We start from the raw sequence: 7,946 nt of genomic DNA, 5'->3' as shown, positions 1-7,946 counted from the left end.
CCTTTGTTAGATAGCTTTAAAAATAGCCATGGAAGGGGTGATGGCAGATGTATAAAGCCTTAAATAAGTATCTATCTTCCTTCTCCAGGAATAGCAAATTTTTCCAATAAAGAGAAAGGATAAATCAGAAAGCAGGGGTACTGTCTACAGAGGCACAGGTCTAAGAGGTTTGGCTTAATGATTTCAAATATGGACATCTGAAAAATCTGGCCCTCAACACCCACTATCTCTCTCCTTACAGAATTTGCTAGACTCAAATGACAGCAAAGTTTAATAGGCTGGGAAAGTGGCTGAAGTTGAATTCAGGCTCCACTACTTGATTTCTTTGATCAGCTCAGTTACCCACTGTGAGCCTCAAGATCCTTAACTAAAAGTGACACAACAATACCGTCTATGTGCTGGCTAAATGATGAGGCTTTAATGAACTAATAGGTGATAACCATTGAGACGTTCATCGATATTCTGGTTCTCTCCTTCTAGGTAAGATTGAACTTTCTCATCCCTTTTGGAGTGAGAGTGGTGGCCAAGTGACTGACTTCGGCCAGTGAAGTGTGAGCAGGATGGACACATGTCACTTCTGGGGGAGAGCCCTTCAGAGCCAGTGTTAGAGGCCCCGTCTCATTGTCTGCTTCAGCAGCACCAGAGTCCCAGAGGGTGGCCTCTCAATCTCCCAGGGCCCCAGAGTGAATGTGATGTGCTGCTGAGCCCCTAGCTGACCTGCAATAAACCTTTGTTGTTTTAAGCCACTGATATGTTTTGGGGCTGCTTGTATCACCACAGAAGCTAGCCTGCCTGGAATCGCATGTAAGGTACTTAACACATAGTGACCTGTCAGTTTGGATGAGAGGTGAGCACATGGGGGTGATTCATTTACTCATTCAACAAAAATTTGCTCATCACCATCTGTATGCCACACACAGTGCATCTCTTGGTGAGGGGGCAGATTCAGTTCCTGACTTTATGGAGTCCACAGTTTCGCCGAGTCTGCTGCCATTCCAAAACTGAGGAATGCAACTCGAAAGGCTTCTCATCCCTGAGGGAGAGGGAATGCTCTGAAGCTGGGCTGGCCAGAACTTTGTTTGTTTTTATGTTCTCACTAATTCCTGTCCCCCAGCTCCCACTTCACTTACATTCAAAAACTCTCCATGCAAGGACAGAAGGGCAAAGAATAATTATCCCTGAACGAGAACCAAAGATCTGAAGGGTGTAATGGAAGTAACCTGGTCAGTGCTGGTTCTGGTTCTCCTAAAGGTGTGATTCTAGCCTGGCTATGGCACAGTTATTGATGCCTCTGCTCTGAGTTCCCTGACCCAGTATGTCACTACCGTATGCAGCAAAATGGCCCTCCTATATGGAAATCTATATAGGTTTCCTATAGTTCCCCCATATGAATGTACATCCTGTCTAGCCCCTGCTATCCTACTAGACTGAAATAAAACCAAATGTTTACCATCATGACATACCATCCACCTGCTCTAGGTACGCTAGACCCACCTGACCTTCAGCCTTAGGACAGCTTTCTGAAGAAGCCAAGAAGCAACAAATTAAAGGGCTATTTATTTCACTCCCTTCCTGGAAACACATGGTATTTGATGAAGCCTGGTGATAATCCACACTTGGCCCCTGGCAGAGGGTCTGAGCTCTGGTACAGAGGTTCACTCTACAGAGGTGGGAAAGCACAGAGGTCCCTGTTGCATTTTTCCCATCGCCACATGAGAAGGAGTGTTGGTGCTGTTGGACTTTGAAAATCAAGGCAGAACATCCTTTCATGTTGAATCCAGCAGGAGAAACCTGGGCTAGGCAGGCATATGAACACTCCAGCCCTGGCTGCTACCTAGCAGAGTGCTCTGGGGCCTCCATGTTTTCTTCTTGGCCCCTAATAAAGACAGAAGGAAGAACTCTAAGGGAGTTGGTGATTAGCTCCTTCTTCATGCCCAGGAGAATTCTGAAATGAAATATGTATTCTTGGTGTAGCTTTAATCAAGATTGATGATGTGGGACAAAAACAAGCCACAAAACATCGGCTTGGGATTCACACTGCTTCAGGATGAGTCCTGGCCTTGCCACTTACAAGATATGTGGTCTAGAATAATTTGATCTCTCTAAGCCTCAGTTTTCTTACCTGTAAAATGGTAATATTGACACCTATTTTATAGATGGTGTTCAAATAATTAAGTGATGTGATATATTTTAAGCATTTAGCAATGTTTGGGGCAGAGAGGATTTTTAATATGTGTTTGTGCTTTTTCCTTTGTCCTTCTAAAGCAAGTACAACTAAGTACTTGTTTTTGCTCTTATATCTCTGGAGGATCATCAGAAAGCATCTTTGTGTGTTACGCATTTAACCTACATCATACTTTTTTATCCTCCCAATAATTTTATGACTAAATACTATAATTATGCTCATCTTTTAAAGAAACTGAGATTCAGAGAGATTAAGCAACTTGATTAATGATCACAAAGATAGTACTTGTCACAGGTAAGACTTGCATTCTAGTCATTAAACCCAGAGCCCCTTTTCTTTTAGTACTTGCTTTTTCTTTGAAATTTGCATGGATCCTGACTTTGTAGTGGCCAGAGATCAAGCTGAGTTATCTCTGCCCCTGCCTACAGATCTTCCTGTTTTCACTTCCATTAGAAATACCTTGACCTAAGGTCAACTCTAGACATGTTGAGCCTTTACTGAGGAAGGGGGAATAGTTGTTAGGTTGAGTGTGACCCCTGTATTCTGTAGGACTGGGACACCATAATTTAATCCTGGTAGGGTCTCAGACAGACAATAAAAAATAAAAAATAATGTATGTCTGTTGTCTTTCCACCCCTCACCCCCAAACCTCATCCCCATCCCAGGGATGCACACCTGCATAGAATGCACCCATCCTTGCAAGGTCACCTCTGGGTGTCTGGGTTTCTCTACTGAAGGTCATAGCTTGTCTCAAAGTACGACACTCTTCTGAGTTCCATTAATTATGCCGTCTCCTCATTTTAAGGGGCCAAGGAGTGGTAAAAGTCTCAGAGTACTCCATGCTAGTGTAAATAATGCCTTATTAAACCTTCCTTAATTTAGCCTAATTTCCTGATGGGATCCTGAGTGACATAATAAATACCTCTAAATGGTACTAGGAAAGTGTACACCAAACTTAAGTCCTCAACTGCTCATTGTCCTTTTAGAACTGTTTTTCTCTCTTAAGGGTATCCTAAGTTGTAATTTTAATTTAGTTTCCTCTCTATGTAAAAAGAACTGGGGTCTGGTGATGTGGGCATAGTTAAGTAATCTTTAATATTGCTTAATCTCAGAAAATAACCTAGCTGATTTTCAGAGGTGTTAGTCTGCTCTGGCTGCTATAACAAAACACCATGGATTGGGTGGTTTAAACAGTAATTTATTTCTTACAGATCTGAAGACTGGAAGTCCAAGATCAAGGTGCCATCAGTGATCAGTTCCGGTGAGATCACTCTTCAGGGTTGCAGAAGGTCACATATTTTCTGTGTCCACATATAAAGAGAGCAATTCTAGTGTCTCTTCCTTTTCTTAGACTGGCACTAATCCTATCGAGGAGCTCCACCCTTATGACATCATCTAAGCCTAATTCCCTCTCAAAGGTTTCCCTCCTCAAACCATCACATTTGGGGTTGGACTCCTTCAGATGAACTTTGTGGGGAAACATTCAGTCCATTAAAATAATGTACTGAGACAAATGGAGTCAGATCACTATGTTGGCTAAAAATGTTAGTGGTAGCACTTGCTGACTATTAGATCCCAGTTTACTCAAGCACTCTGTATCTGAGTTTCATCTATAAAAAATAGATTTTTCCCAGAAGAGTTACTCTAAGAATTAAATGAGTTATTACATATGCCCCATAAGACATTCCTAGAGATAGGTGTTTGTATATGAGTTAGCTCCAGGAATCCACATGAAAGTAAACAAAAACACTGGAATCCTCCAAGTTATTTAAAGACCCACACAGCATACTTTTGAAATGACATAGAAATTGTAAACATGTTGTTAAAATCTTAAAGATCATGCAATATTGCTTCATAAAACTGCATGTTCCATAAGTTGTTCTGAAATTATTTCATATATGTTTCATCTCATCTCCTAGTGACTCCTGCCAGAGAAATATAACACCAGAGAAGCTCTTGATGCCGTCTTTGTTAAGTAAACACGGAAGTGTCACCCACGTATTACAATAAAAAATCTCAAAGGTATTGTGTCAGAAGCTTTCAGATACTTCTGTCCCACACTCCCACCTGAAACCTCAGTGAACTTAGAATAAATTCCTACTTTACTGCCTTCCACCCCACTACTCGTTCACTTTTCAGTTCATACTGAATGTACAGATCTTCCTCAATCCATCGTAAATTAATAATATTGTAAGTATAAAATGCACATACACCTAACCCACTGAACATCATAGCTTTTGAATACAGAATGTTTGTAAATTTATGGATTGTTTACCCTCATGATTGCATGGCTGACAAGGAGCTGCAGCTCACTGCTGCCCAGCATCATGAGAGAGTTTAATAACATGTATCACTAGCCCGGGAAAAAGATCAAAATTCAAAACTTGAAGTATGGTTCTATTGAACATGTATCACTTTTGCACCATCATAAAGTCAAAAAATCATAAGTCAAGTCATTATGAGTTGGGGACCGCCAGTATTTATTTGTTGCTAATACATTTGTGTGTCTCCCTCCTACCCCTCCTTACAAAGTGGCACCTGATTGGTGATTTGAAATTTTTATTTATACCTTTGTGGCCATATTTCCTTGAGTGGAAAAAGTTACGCTGGGCTTATAATGAAAACTTTCAATTTACTATTCCTTTATTTGTTTATCTTCATTTTCCACCCAGTTCAACCATAAGTTAGAAGGAACTAGGGTCTCTCAATTAATAGAATTTGAGGGCTTGTCTATAGCTTCTCCAAATTTTACTTGATCCTTGGCCCTCAGATTGTCAAGTAAAGACCATTTCCATGCTCTGCTTTCTTCTTTACTCTCCAGAGCAGATGGCACCTGCTCTTACTATCTCCCAAAGAGAATGTGAGGATGAGTCATTTGACTTCCAAATTTGTATACCCAACCTGGGCCTTCCTCCTGAACTCTAGACTTAATATCTACTTGGAAACGTCTAATAAGCATCTCAAATATGCCACATCCAAGATAGAACTCTTATTTCCAACATGTACCCTTGCCACCTCCCCAAAAAGGGTAAAAAACAAGACAGAATAAAACTAAAAACAAAAATAAAATCATTCTTCAAGTGTTCCCCAGGTCGGTAAACAGTAACTTGAGTTGCTTTGCCTACAAAGCTTGGCATTATCCTTGACTCATCTCTTTCTCTCATAGTCCACATTTGATATATCAGCAAAACTATGAGCTCTGCCTTCAGAATCTATCCACTTCCCAGCATAGCCACTACTGTGGTTCTACTCCAGGTCACTGATATCTCTCACCTGGGTCATAGCTCTAGCTTCCTAACTGTTCTTCCAGTTCCTACCTTTATTCCCTGTATTAGTCATCAATTGATGGATAACAAATCATCACATTTAGTGGCTTAAGACATACATTTATTACCTAACAGTTCTGTGAGTCAGGAGTCTGGACACAGCTCATCCGGGTCCTCTGCTTCAGGGAATCCAACATGACTGCAATCAAGCTGTGATCAAGGGTTAAGGTTTCATCTGAAGGTATAACTGGAAAAAGATACACTTCTAAACTCACATGATTGTAGATAGGGCTCAGATCCCCCAGGTTATTGGGCAGAGGGTCTCAGTCCCTTTTAGGTTATTGGCCAGAGGCCACTCTCATCCACACTTCTGTCTCATGTGGGCTTCTCCAACATGGTTTATTTTTCATCAAAGTGCAGAAGTCAAGAATGCAATAGAGAGACTGCTAGTCAGACAGAAGTTATGATTTTGTATAATCTAATCACAGAAGCATTATCTCATTACCTTTACTATATTCTATTGATAAAAACAAGTCACAGAACCTTCCCACAAACAAGGGAAGGGATTACATGAGAGCATGAATACCAGGAGGCAGAAATCATTGGGTGCCATCTGAGAAGTTGCCTACTACATTCTCCTAGAGTTTATTTTTCATGCCGTGGTCAAAGCATGAATCAGGTCATGCCGTACCTCTGTTCCAAACTTTCCAGGTGTTTCCTATTTAACTTACAACAGACTCTAAATTCTTCATACGTAATCTTGCACTACCCACATCTCACCTTACACTACTCTCCATGTATTCACTATGGTCCAGATGTACTGACTTCTTTCCGGTTCCTCAAACCCACCCAGCACGGTCCTATTTCAGGGCCTTTGCCATGTGATTCACTCTACCTGAAGTTTTCTTGCCCCACATACATCTATGGCCTGCCCTTCACTAAATTCAGTCTTTTGCTCCAATACCATTTTTTTAGAGAGTCCTTTCTGGGCCATGCTATCTAGAATAGCAGTTCCTTCATTGCTCTCTGCCTTCTTACCCTTCTTTATTTTTAACCTCAATATTGTTTTTCAACCACATAAAATATTATGTACTGTATTTAATTGTTTTCCCCACTAAAATTAAAGCTCCATGAAACAAAGCCTTTGTCCATTTTGCTCATGCAATATATATATATAAAATAACCTACATGGTAAAATAAAGGGAAAGTTTATCAGGACAAACACAAGCACTAGAGAAGGAAAAAAAGAGTCAAATTCCTTCTAATAATTATTCTGTAATCATCCAAAAGAGAAGAGCAAAGTACTATGCTCTGATCACTAGAGAGAGATGTATCTTCCTTTAATTAAGATGAGATTTCCTTAAAGGACATTTAGTTCCTTTACTGCTATCCCATCAAGCAACTTTCTATCACTAACTCAGTTTTATAATTGCCTTGTTCCTAGGAAGCACTGAATGGAGGGCTAGTGGGCATGAGTGTTCTGATCTCTAGAGTTGTTCCTTCTCACTGTTCTCAGTATCTCCCTTAGCAATTAGTAAAATGACATTCCTGTTTATGAAGTAGCATCGGAGCTGAAATTTAGGTAAACTCACAGCATCAAGTTTACAAACCCGGAAAGCCAAGGACTCAGTTCTCTTCAGTGGGCTCCTCCTCCCCTGGGCGGTGGCCATGATGAAACACACTGGAAGGGTTATCCAGTCTTACCACTGGTATCATCTGGTATTCCGGAGAGGCATATATATTTTGGTTAGATTCAAGTTCATGTTTGTTTTGATGCAGCAATTATGGATCTTCAAAATTAACTTAAATGAGTTTAAGGTTTACAGTTTGCAACTGGGAGAAAAGGGAGACATTTCTGTGGCATTGACCACAAGGTTTACTTTTTTTAATTGAAATATCATCAATACACAATCTTATATTGGTTTCAGGTATACAACATAGTGGTTCAACAGTTACCCATATTATTAAATTCTCACCCCTGATAGTGCAGTTACTATCTGTCATCATAGGAAGATGTTACAGAATCACTGGCTATCTTCTCCATGCTATACTACCATTGCTGTGACCAACTTATGGTTGAGAATTTTTGTGCTCTTTTACCCCCCTCATCATCCCCACCCATCCAACCCAACCCTCCCCCATGGTAACCACCACTCACTTCTCAGTGTCTATGAGTCCACTGCCATTTTGTTCATTTTGTCTTGATGCTCCACAAATAAGTGAAATCATATGTTACGTGCCTTTCTCTGTCTGGCCTATGTAATTTAGCATAATATGCTCTAGGTCCATCCATGTTGTTGCAAATGATAGGATTTCCTTTTTGTGGCTGAATACTATACCACTGTGCATATGTACATCTTCTTTACCCATTCATCTATTGACGGGCACTTTGGTTGATCCCATATCTTGGCTATTGAAAATAATGCGACAATAAACATATGGATGCATATATCTTTTTGAATCAGGGATATTGTTTTATTTGGGTAAATTCCTAG

General features: G+C 40.4%; 1 long non-coding RNA gene across 1 annotated transcript; it reads left to right on the top strand.

Annotated features, from left to right (window-relative positions):
* The first annotated feature begins 1,631 nt into the window (after positions 1 to 1,631).
* Positions 1,632 to 4,156, top strand: LOC130682842 (uncharacterized). Its single transcript, XR_008996215.1, has 3 exons — positions 1,632 to 2,940; positions 3,397 to 3,446; positions 4,105 to 4,156. It is a non-coding gene; the product is annotated as an uncharacterized LOC130682842 (long non-coding RNA).
* The last annotated feature ends 3,790 nt before the right edge of the window (positions 4,157 to 7,946 follow it).

Source organism: Manis pentadactyla, chromosome 3 (genome assembly GCF_030020395.1).
Source record: "Manis pentadactyla isolate mManPen7 chromosome 3, mManPen7.hap1, whole genome shotgun sequence".
NCBI lineage: Eukaryota > Metazoa > Chordata > Mammalia > Pholidota > Manidae > Manis > Manis pentadactyla.
Note: the sequence above shows the minus strand (reverse complement) of the source record. Positions and strands in the feature narration are given on the sequence as shown.